The following is a 12,536-nucleotide window of genomic DNA, read 5'->3' on the forward strand; positions in this document are numbered from 1 at the left end:
ATAAATATTCAAAAAATAAAAGTTAAAAGATAAATCTTGAAATTAGAATCATATCAACCTTGAATATAACCAATTAAATAAATAAATAATCTATATAAACCTTGACCACCAAGTAATTCACCTCAACCATAATCAAATGACTTAGATGAATAATAACCTATTTTTAAAGGAATATATCTAATAAACTTAGTCGAAAGAAAAGGTATAAATCATATAGAACCAGCAAATCTAACAAAAGAAAGTATACTTAAAGAAAATAAATTATGAGAAAAATCAAAATTAGAAATAAGATAACCTAAATAAGCACCTAAAATAACAACTGTAATAGTTAAAAACTTTAAATAATAAGGTAAAGCAATCACATGAGGAATAGGAAAAATTAATCAAGATAAAAGACTACCACCAAAAACAGCAACAAACAATAGACCAATTATTCCAAATGAAATATAATAACCCTTATCATTAAAAGAAAATCTAGAATAAAAATTATTATCACCAGATATTGAATAATAAAACAAACGAAAAGAATAAGAAGCAGTTAAACCAGTAGAAAAAAAATAAAGAAAAAAAATTAAACAATTAATTCATCTTAAACAAACCATCTCAAGAATTAAATCCTTTGAATAAAATCCCGCTAAAAAAGGTATTCCACACAAAGATAAACTAGAAACATTAAAACAAACTGAAGTTAAAGGTATGAAATTAACAATTGATCCTATAAAACGAATATCCTGAGAATCCTTCAAATTATGAATTATTGAACCTGCACATATAAATAATAGTGCCTTAAATAAAGCATGAGCCAATAAATGAAAAAATGCAAGCTTTGGATAACCTATAGCCAAAATTCTTATTATTAAACCAAGTTGTCTTAAAGTAGAAAGAGCAATAATCTTCTTTAAATCAAACTCAAAATTAGCGCCCAATCCAGCCATAAATATAGTTATACAACCAATTAAAAGTAAAAATCAACCACAATTATAAGTATCCAATATTGGTCTAAAACGAATTAATAAATAAACACCAGCAGTAACAAGAGTAGAAGAATGAACTAAAGCAGAAACAGGAGTAGGAGCTGCTATAGCAGCAGGAAGTCATGAAGAGAAAGGAATCTGAGCTCTCTTAGTTATAGCTGCTAAAACAATTAATATAGTAATGAGCTTTATTTGAAAAGAATTAGAAATAAAATCATAATAATAAATATAATTTCAACCACCAAAATTTGACATTCATGCAATAGAAATTAAAATAGCAACATCACCAATACGATTAGAAAGTGCAGTTAATATACCAGCACTATAAGATTTTACATTTTTATAATAAATAACTAAACAATAAGAAACTAAACCTAAACCATCTCAACCTAATAAAATTCTAATTAAATTAGGACTAATAATTAAAAAACCTATAGAAAGAATAAATATTAAAACAATAATAATAAAACGATTTATATTCTTTTCACCAGATATATAATCCTCTCTATAATAAATAACCAAAGAAGAAATTTATATAACAAAAGATATATAAATAAGAGATATTCAATCCAAAATTAAAGTTATAACAACTATAGAACCATTTAAATTGAAAAGCTCTCACTCAACAAAAACTCTATAATCAATTATTAAATAATAAATACCTAAAATAAAAATTATAGTTCTCGAAATAAACAAAGAAAAAAAACTCAAAGAACAAATAGAAAATAAATTCACGGCCTAAGATGAAAAACTTCATATCATTGATTCCACAAAACAATATTTTTAATTAAAATACTTAAGCAAACTAAACAAAGAAATATTCACCCTTTAAACAGAGAATATTTAAAGGCAATCAATGTAAAAGTAAAAGATGATATTCACGAAAATAACCAAGAGAACAAGTATAAACACCAGAATAATAATTCCCATGCTGAGAATAAGAATATATATACAAAGTATAAACAGCTCTAAAAAAAGATAAAAAAATCAAAGCAAAGAATCTAAAAGAAGATCAAGATATAATTCTATTTAATAATCTAATTTCACCTACCAAATTTAAAGAAGGAGGAGCAGCCATATTTGATGATCTTAAAAGAAATCATCATAAAGCCATTCTTGGCATCAAATTAATTATACCCTTGCTAATTAATAATCTTCGTCTACCTAAACGTTCATAAATAATATTAGATAAACAAAATAAACCAGAAGAACATAAACCATGACCAACCATTAGAGAAAGAGAACCTACACAACCTCATCAATTCATAGTCATCAATCCACCAATAACCATTCTTATATGAGCAACAGAAGAATATGCAATTAAAGACTTTAAATCAACCTGACGAAAACAAATAAATCTTACAATAACACCCCCAGATAAACCTAAAGACAATCAAAAATAATTAAACTTTAAACCCAAATAAGAAATAACCTTTATAACACGAAAAATACCATAACCACCTAACTTTAATAAAACACCAGCAAGAATTATTCTACCTGAAATAGGGGCCTCTACATGAGCCTTAGGAAGTCATAAATGAACCAAAAACATAGGTATCTTAACTAAAAAAACCAAAATTATAAATACATAAAACATAAAATAATAAGAACCAAAATCAACCAATAAAGGAAAATATAAAGTATTAGAAAAATCATAAAACTAATAATAAAACTAATAATAAAGGTAATCTAGCAACCAAGTATAAAAAATTAAATAAACACCAGCCTGCAAACGCTCAGGTTGATAACCCCAACCCAAAATTAAAAGTAAAGTAGGAACTAATCTAGCCTCAAAAAAAATATAAAAAGAAAGAAGACTTAATCTAGCAAATGAACAATAAAGCATAATTATTAAAATCAAAACCATACAAACAAAAAAATTAGAATGATATGAACTTAAATAAACTGAACCTCTAGCAGTGATTATTAAAGAACAAATCCAAAAACTAAGTAAAATTAAACTAAAAGAAAAATAATCAATACCAAAATAATATCTAATTATATTCAAATCAGCATATGAATAAACACAAATTATAAAAACAAAACCCAACAGAAACATTAAAGAATGAACCAACCATTAACAATTATTTAATAAACAAAGAGGAATCAAAAAAATAGTTATAAATAAATACTTTAACATAAAGATAAACCAAAAGAATTAAAAAAATCATTACCATGAGAACGAATTATTGAAACTAAAATAGAAAGACCTAAAGCACCCTCACAAACAGAAAAAACTAAAAAAATAACAGGAAAAAAATAATCATAATCAAACTCAATAAGAAAAACAATAACTAACATAAATAAAGAAAGAACAATATATTCTAATCTCAAAAGAACCATTAATAAATGTTTACATTTAGAAGAAAAAACATAAACACCAGCAAAATAAATCAATAAAGAAGTAAAAATAGAGAATATAAACAATAGTTTTAATAGTTTAAAAGAAACACCGGTCTTGTAAACCGGAAATAAGTCCAGCCCCCACTTTTAAAACTTCAGAGGTGGAAAAGCTTCCATCATCGGTCCCCAAAACCGGTATTTTAAATAAACTAACCCCTGAAATGATCAAAATAATAATTATATCATTATCAAATGTAATAAATATTAATTTTATTAAATTAAGACACCCAATATCAATAATGCTTTTTATTATCCTTCAAACCTTCCTAGTTGGATTAATAACAGGAACAATAATAGAAAGATATTGATTATCATATATTTTATTTTTAACATTTCTTGGTGGTATACTAGTATTATTTATTTACATTACAAGAATTGCATCAAACGAAATATTTCAGCCTAAATCAATCACTATAATTATTACATTAATAATGTGAGTATTTATCATATTAATATTAATTATTCTAGATACATCTATATTTATAGACATTTTCAAAAACACCGAAACTATAAATATTGATAATTCAATCAATTATCAAGAAATAACAATATCATTAGAAAAGTTATATAATAGACCAACATTCATTATTACAATAATAATAATAATTCATTTATTTTTAGCACTACTAGCAGTTGTTAAAATCACCAATATTAATCAGGGACCTATTCGTAAAATAAGATAATTACTAATGAATAAACCCTTACAATTAAGACATCCTTTAATTAATATTATTAATAACTCTTTAATTGACTTACCTGCCTAAACAAATATTTCATTTTGATGAAATTTTGGATCCCTATTAAGGTTATGTTTGGTAATTCAAATCGTAACTGGACTATTTTTAGCTATACATTATACATCAAATATTGAAATAGCATTCAGTAGTGTAGTACACATCTGCCGAGACGTAAATAATGGTTGAATTATCCGAACCTTACACGCAAATGGAGCATCTATATTTTTTATTTGTATTTACTTACATGTAGGACGGGGAATTTACTATGGATCTTATATATATATACATACCTGAATAATTGGTACAGTGATTTTATTTTTAGTTATAGCAACTGCATTTATAGGATATGTCTTATCCTGAGGCCAAATATCTTTTTGAGGTGCAACAGTAATTACTAATTTATTATCAGCAATCCCATACTTAGGAACAGATTTAGTCCAATGAGTATGAGGAGGATTCGCTGTTGATAATGCAACATTAAATCGATTCTTCACATTCCATTTTGTATTACCATTTATTATTGCTGCTATAGCAGCAATTCATTTATTTTTTCTTCACCAAACAGGATCTAATAATCCTCTTGGACTAAATGGAGATATTGAAAAAATTCCATTCCATCCATACTTTACCTTTAAGGATTCTATTACATTTGTAATAATAACATCATTATTAATTATACTATGTTTAATTAATCCTTACCTATTAGGAGATCCAGATAACTTTGTACCTGCCAACCCATTAGTAACACCAGTTCACATTCAACCAGAATGATATTTCCTATTTGCATATGCAATTCTACGATCTATCCCTAATAAGTTAGGAGGTGTTATTGCATTATTTTTATCAATTAGAATCTTAATAATTTTACCATTTTATAATAAAACACCATTCCGAGGCATTCAATTTTACCCTATTAATCAAATTTTATTCTGAATTATAGTAGTTGTTGTATGCTTACTAACGTGAATTGGTAAACGACCTGTTGAAGAACCTTATATTATAACAGGTCAAATCTTAACAATTATTTACTTCACATATTTCTTAATTAATGTCCATGTCGCAAACGCATGAGATAAATTAATTAAGGAATAAAGTTAATTAGCTTAGGAAAAGCGTATGTTTTGAAAACTTAAAATTAGAAGTTTAACTCTTCCATTAACTTTTCTCAAAAAATTTCACTAAACAAATGAGATAAATAAAATCTTTAAACCAACAAAGAAAATAAAAAAATTCAAAGATAAAGGTAAAAAACTTTTTCAAGCTAAGTACATTAATTTATCATAACGGAACCGTGGCAATGTTCCACGAACCCAAATAAAACCAAAAGATATAATAGCAAGCTTAATAAAAAATATAAAAGAATAAAAATCACCGCCCAAAAAAATTAAAGCCAATAACATTCTTATGAAGACAATTCTAGTATATTCAGCTAAAAAAATTAAAGTAAAACCACCCGCACCATACTCAATATTAAATCCTGAAACTAACTCAGATTCCCCTTCAGCAAAATCAAAAGGAGTACGATTAGTTTCAGCTAAGCAAGAAGCAAAACAAGCTAAAGCTAAAGGAAAAGAAATAATAATAAATCAACATTAAAGCTGATAGTTTATAAAATCAAACATATTAAAACTACCAATTAAAATAATTAAAGACAATAAAATTAAAGCTAAACTAACTTCATAAGAAATTGATTGAGCAACAGAACGAAGAGAACCTAATAATGAATAATTTGAATTAGAAGATCAACCAGCAATTATAGCAGTATAAACACCTAATCTAGTACAACATAAAAAAATAAAAATCCATAAGAAAAAGAACACATATAAGTTAAATAAGGAAAAAATACTCAAACGGCTAAAGAAATCATTAAATTAAAAACAGGGGAAAAATAATAAAGTAGGTAATTAGATATAATAGGAATTGGCTGCTCCTTACAAATTAACTTAATAGCATCTCTAAATGGCTGAGGAATTCCAACAAAACCTACCTTATTTGGATCCTTTCGAATCTGAATATAACCTAAAACCTTACGCTCTAATAAAGTTAAAAAGGCAACACTAATTAAAAAACAAATAACCAATAAAAGAAAATTCAAAATAAATATAAATAAATCATAAAGTATCAATACTATTTGTAGAAAAAATCTACATAAATGAATTCTAAATTCAACACATTAATCTGTCAAAATAGTAAATAAATTAATATTAATCAATATAACAAAAAATATTTTAACCATATGGTCCTTTCGTACTAATATGGATTAACAATCTTAGGATAGAAACCGACCTGGCTCACGCCGGTCTGAACTCAGATCATGTAAGAATTGAAAGGTCGAACAGACCTAATCATTGGGCTCCTGCACCCAAAATTTTTCTTAATCCAACATCGAGGTCGCATCTGCTTTGTCGATATGAGCTCTCAAAAACAATTACGCTGTTATCCCTAAGGTAACTTAATCTTATGATCATAAATTATGGATCAAAATAACAAACATAAATAAATGATATAATAATGAAGAGTTTATCTATTCTTCATGTCACCCCAACAAAACATCATCATTAAATATAGAAAGACAAACAAAAAACTATATAAAAGTAAAATGTCAAGCTCTATAGGGTCTTCGCGTCCTAAAGAAGAATTTAAGCCTTTTGACTCAAAAGTTAAATTCAAAAATTTATTAAGAGACAGTTGATTTCTCGTCAAGCCATTCATTCCAGCCCTAATTAAGAGACTAATGATTATGCTACCTTTGCACGGTCAAAATACCGCGGCTCTTTAAAAATATGCTCAGTGAGCAGGCCAGACCTCAAAATATAAACAAGAGGACATGTTTTTGATAAACAGGCGGAAATCAATTTTGCCTAGTTCCTTATAATAAGTTCACAAGGTAAAAATTTAATACAAATAAATATACTAAGTCTATCATTATTACAAAAATTTTAAAATTAAATTAATAATCTTAATAAAAAACCTAAAATATTTATAAAATCAAAATAAAAAATAATGAACTAAAACGTAATCTTAAAGATAGCTGGTTTAAAGCTTACTATAATATTTCTATAAAATAAATTATAGGTTATTAACTTCAAAGCTTATCCCTTAAAGAATAAATAAGTTAATATTTTTACTTAAAAAATTAAATAAAAACAAATAACTTTAAAAAATTAAATTTTTTCTTAAGAAACTAGATATCTTGGGAAACGATTAACATCTCATTTCTATAAATAATTTAATAATAATTATGATACATTAACTATAAATTATTTATAAATCAACCCAAATCGAGACAAGTAAAATAAATACTAAAATTTTGATAAACCCTGATACAAAAGGTACAATAAATAAAGTCTACTTAAAAAAATTTAAAGTAATATTTCATAAAACACTTACATTACCAATAAACTATAATTTAAAAAATCAATTCTATAAAATATACTAAGACAAAAATACAATAAAATTATTTATATTAAATAATTAAATAAACAAAAAATAAATATAATAAAATAAATAATCAAGATATCCTGATTTGCACAGAAAAATTTTCAGTGTAAATGAAACACTTTACTAATAAGTTATATCTTGAAACTCTTCCTAGATACACTTTCCAGTACATCTACTATGTTACGACTTATCTCATCAAAATGAAGCTACTTTAAAATAAAATAGAATAATCAATAATGAGAGCGACGGGCGATGTGTACACATCTCAGAGCCAATATCAGTTAAATTAAATAAATCAAATCCACCTTCATTAACAGTATTTCACTATCAAATCCGTTATAAACAAAAATCTATTGTAACCCACCTCCTCTTAACTATAAGCTGCACCTTGACCTGAAATATTTTATAATTATAAATCTTGAGAATTATAACTCTAAAAAGATTCTCTGATAACGGAGATATACAAAGAAATAAATTAAGTAGAGTAAATCGTGTATTATCAATCATGGGGTAGGTTCCTCTGAATGGAATGAGATACCGCCAAATTCTTTGGGTTTAAAGACCTTAACTAATAGTACCCTGGTAAATATAATTAACATTTAAAATAATAGGGTATCTAATCCTAGTTTATTATTTAAATTTCACAGATTCATAAAAAGGGCCACAAATAAATTTTAACATTTCACCTTACAAATTTATATTTCAACCCTAATAATATAAACAACTGTTTTAACCAATAATATTCACTTGTATCAATCGTATAACCGCGGCTGCTGGCACGAATTATGCCGATACTAAATCAATTGCTAAATCCAAAATCACTTGATAATTAAATCAAATTACTGCAAAAAGAACATTTAGTCTAACAAAACTTACATATAATACAAAGAAAAAGTGAATAAACAAGCAAGAATAAAACTTTTAAAAATAAAAAATAAGAAAATTTTAAATCTATTAATTCAGGAAAAAATAAAAGATTCAAATATTTAAAGAAAAAAAAGAAAAAAACCACAAACATTAACAAAAAAAAAAGAAACGCCCCTATGTATGACCACAACAACTTCTCTATTATATATAATTAAAGATTAATATGGAACATGTATAGCAATAAATGTATTATATTCTTTCTTATTTAATCTTTCTTTTCACTAATAAATAAAGAAAGATTAAATAATATAATAAATATATTTTATACGATTATGTAATTTAATATAATATGTTATTAATATGAATTCTTTTTTTTATAATAAGTTAACTTTCATATATATTAGTTAAATAATCTAATTATAGATAATTTACATAATTATATTATTATAATTAATATAATTATTTATATTAATTATAATATTTTATATTTAAATTAATTATTTTATTTATTATATCCAATTATAATAATATTAAATATTAAATTACATATTATTATATATATTATATTATAATAACCTATTTTAAGCTAAAAACATAAGTAGCTATAATCCTAGGTAAATAATTGCATTAAAATAATCAATTGATAATGGTAAGATGAACTTATAATACTTTAATTTCAATTAAATGTAATATATTAATATAAATTATTTATTATATATATATATAAAAAAAATAAAATGAGCAGGATAAATTAATCCTAATTAAACAAAATAATACATAAAAGAATTTCAAAAAAAAACTTTCGATTTATATATTAAATAAATGAAGTGCCTGATTAAAGGGTTACCTTGATAGGGTAAATAAAGTAAATAAAATTACCTTCATTAAAATTACATAAGATAGAATTAAACTACCTCCTTTAGTATCAAAAACTAACGTGCATCATACACCTTAATGTAAAAAGGTAAGCTAAACAAGCTAATGGGTTCATACCCCATTTATAGAGGTATCAATCCTCTCCTTTTTAATGACCAACAACTCTACAAAACTTCTCTTCCTATCAACATTAATGATAGGAACGATCCTGTCCATTTCATCAAATTCCTGATTTGGGGTTTGAATAGGACTTGAGATCAACTTACTTTCATTTATTCCGCTCCTAACAAGAAATAAAAATATAATAATAAATGAATCATCAATTAAATATTTTATTGTCCAAGCAATAGCATCGACAATATTATTATTTTCAATTTTGCTGATTCAAATAAAATATCCCATGGGATGGGAAACAGAATTTATCCCATCAATAATAATTAGATCTAGACTATTATTAAAGATTGGAGCTGCACCTTTCCATTTCTGATTTCCAGAAGTTATAGGAGCATCAAGATGAAATAATTGTTTAACATTAATAACATGACAAAAAATCGCCCCAATAATGGTCTTATCTTATTGTATTCAATTAAGAACTTTTATTTGAACAATTATTATCTTAAGAATTATTATTGGGGCAATAGGAGGTTTAAATCAAACATCCTTACGACAACTTTTAGCATATTCATCAATCAGACGTCTAGGTTGAATAATTAGATCATTAACAGTCAGAGAAAACATCTGAGAACTATACTTCATTATTTACTCACTATTAAGATTAATTATAGTTTTATTATTTAAGCAAATAAATTTATTTTTCATAAATCAAATTTATTCAGCCAGAAATATAAAAACCGAAATTAAATTCATAATATTCTTATCTTTATTATCTTTAGGTGGACTACCACCATTCCTTGGATTCTTACCAAAATGAATTGTAATACAATCATTAATAGAAAACAATATAACAACTATTATAACTATTATAGTTGTATTTACTACAATTACACTCTACTACTATATACGTATTAGATTCTCAGCTCTAATTATATTATACACAGAAAATTCGTTATCTATAAAGATAAAGTCCCAAAAATCAAGAATCATTCTTCCTATAACAGTAATAATTTCAACAATAGGATTGATTTCAACATCAACCTTAATTTCATTATACTAAGGACTTAAGTTAATCAAACTAATAACCTTCAAAGTTATAATTAAAAGAATAATCTTTTACGCCTTAGTAAAATTTTACACCTCTAGAATTGTAGTCTAGAATCATAATTGAATATAAGACCTAAATATGATAAGAGAGAAAACATCTCATAAGTAGATTTACAGTCTACCACCTAAAATTCAGCCATCTTACCGCAAAAATGATTATTCTCAACAAACCATAAGGACATTGGTACTTTATACTTCATATTTGAAGCATGAGCAGGAATAGTAGGAACATCAATAAGAATACTTATTCGTGCTGAACTTGGCCAACCTGGATCTCTAATTGGGGATGACCAGATTTATAATGTTATTATTACAGCTCACGCATTCATAATAATTTTCTTTATAGTAATACCTATTATAATTGGTGGATTTGGTAATTGACTTGTTCCACTAATAATTGGTGCACCAGATATAGCATTTCCACGAATAAATAATATAAGTTTTTGATTACTACCACCTTCACTAACCCTTCTTCTTACATCTTCTATAGTAGATAATGGTGCTGGTACAGGATGAACAGTTTACCCTCCTCTAGCAGGAGCTATTGCACACGGGGGTGCATCTGTAGATCTAGCTATTTTTTCACTTCACTTAGCAGGTGTATCATCTATTCTTGGTGCAGTGAATTTCATTACAACAGCAATTAACATACGATCAGAAAGTATAACTTTAGATCAAACACCTTTATTTGTATGATCTGTAGCTATTACAGCATTACTTCTCCTTCTTTCACTTCCAGTTTTAGCAGGAGCTATTACTATATTATTAACAGATCGAAATTTAAATACATCATTGTTTGACCCTGCAGGAGGGGGTGACCCAATTCTATATCAACATCTATTTTGATTCTTTGGACACCCAGAAGTTTATATTTTAATTCTACCGGGGTTCGGAATTATTTCACATATTGTATGTCAAGAAAGAGGAAAAATTGAATCATTTGGAACATTAGGTATAATTTATGCTATACTATCAATTGGACTAATAGGATTTATTGTATGAGCACATCATATATTTACAGTAGGAGTGGATGTTGACACACGAGCATATTTTACATCAGCAACACTAATTATTGCTGTACCTACAGGAATTAAGGAATTTAGATGATTAGCTACATTATATGGAACTAAATTCAAGTTCAATCCACCATTATTATGAGCTCTAGGATTTATTTTCCTATTTACAATTGGTGGATTAACAGGATTAGTATTAGCAAATTCATCACTTGACATTGTATTACATGATACATATTATGTAGTAGCCCACTTTCAGTATGTATTATCTATAGGAGCAGTATTTGCAATTATAGGAGGTGTCATTCAATGATATCCACTATTTACAGGATTAACTATAAATAATACATGATTAAAAATCCAATTTACAATTATATTCATTGGAGTAAATTTAACATTCTTTCCTCAACACTTCCTAGGATTAGCAGGAATACCTCGACGATACTCTGACTACCCAGACGCATATACATCATGAAACGTAGTATCAAGAATTGGGTCTACAATTTCTATTGTAGGAATCATTATATTCATTGTAATTATATGAGAAAGAATGATTACAAACCGAGCAATTATATTTAGAGCTAACATAAGAAGATCAACAGAATGACTACAAAATAACCCTCCTGCAGAACATAGTTACTCAGAATTACCATTAATCTCTAGATTCTAATATGGCAGATTAGTGCAGTAGATTTAAGCTCTACAAATAAAGGTTTGACCTTTTATTAGAAAATATTTATTAATGGCAACATGATCAAATTTATCTCTTCAAGATGGAGCTTCACCATTAATGGAGCAATTATCATTCTTTCATGATCATACTATGGTCGTATTATTATTAATTACAGTAATTGTAGGTTATGCCCTACGTTATATATTATTTATTGCCTATACTAACCGTAATATACTTCATGGACATTTAATTGAAACAATCTGAACAGCTTTACCAGCAATTACATTAATTTTTATTGCCCTTCCATCATTACGACTATTATATTTACTTG

The 12,536-nt window shown here is 26.1% G+C and overlaps 2 long non-coding RNA genes and 1 pseudogene across 5 annotated transcripts in view; 2 read left to right on the forward strand and 1 right to left on the reverse strand.

Annotated features, from left to right (window-relative positions):
- Window positions 1-12,536, forward strand: part of LOC126301642 (uncharacterized) — a 114,143-nt gene that overhangs the window by 10,664 nt on the left and 90,943 nt on the right. For 2 of the 4 annotated variants that reach the window (XR_007553074.1, XR_007553072.1), the window contains exon 1: window positions 6,920-7,001. The exons of the other annotated variants lie outside the window; for them this stretch is intronic. This is a non-coding gene — a long non-coding RNA (uncharacterized LOC126301642). Of the gene's footprint in view, window positions 1-6,919; window positions 7,002-12,536 lie in introns of those variants that run through there. 4 annotated transcript variants of the gene reach the window in all.
- LOC126301626 (NADH-ubiquinone oxidoreductase chain 5-like) overlaps window positions 1-12,536 on the reverse strand; it is a 16,933-nt pseudogene continuing 4,397 nt past the window's right edge.
- LOC126301646 (uncharacterized) overlaps window positions 12,281-12,536 on the forward strand; it is a 27,321-nt gene continuing 27,065 nt past the window's right edge. The window contains exon 1 of the long non-coding RNA XR_007553078.1: window positions 12,281-12,389. This is a non-coding gene — a long non-coding RNA (uncharacterized LOC126301646). The remainder of the gene's footprint in view (window positions 12,390-12,536) is intronic.

The sequence above is a fragment of the Schistocerca gregaria genome, unplaced genomic scaffold (genome assembly GCF_023897955.1).
Source record: "Schistocerca gregaria isolate iqSchGreg1 unplaced genomic scaffold, iqSchGreg1.2 ptg000077l, whole genome shotgun sequence".
Classification (NCBI taxonomy): domain Eukaryota; kingdom Metazoa; phylum Arthropoda; class Insecta; order Orthoptera; family Acrididae; genus Schistocerca; species Schistocerca gregaria.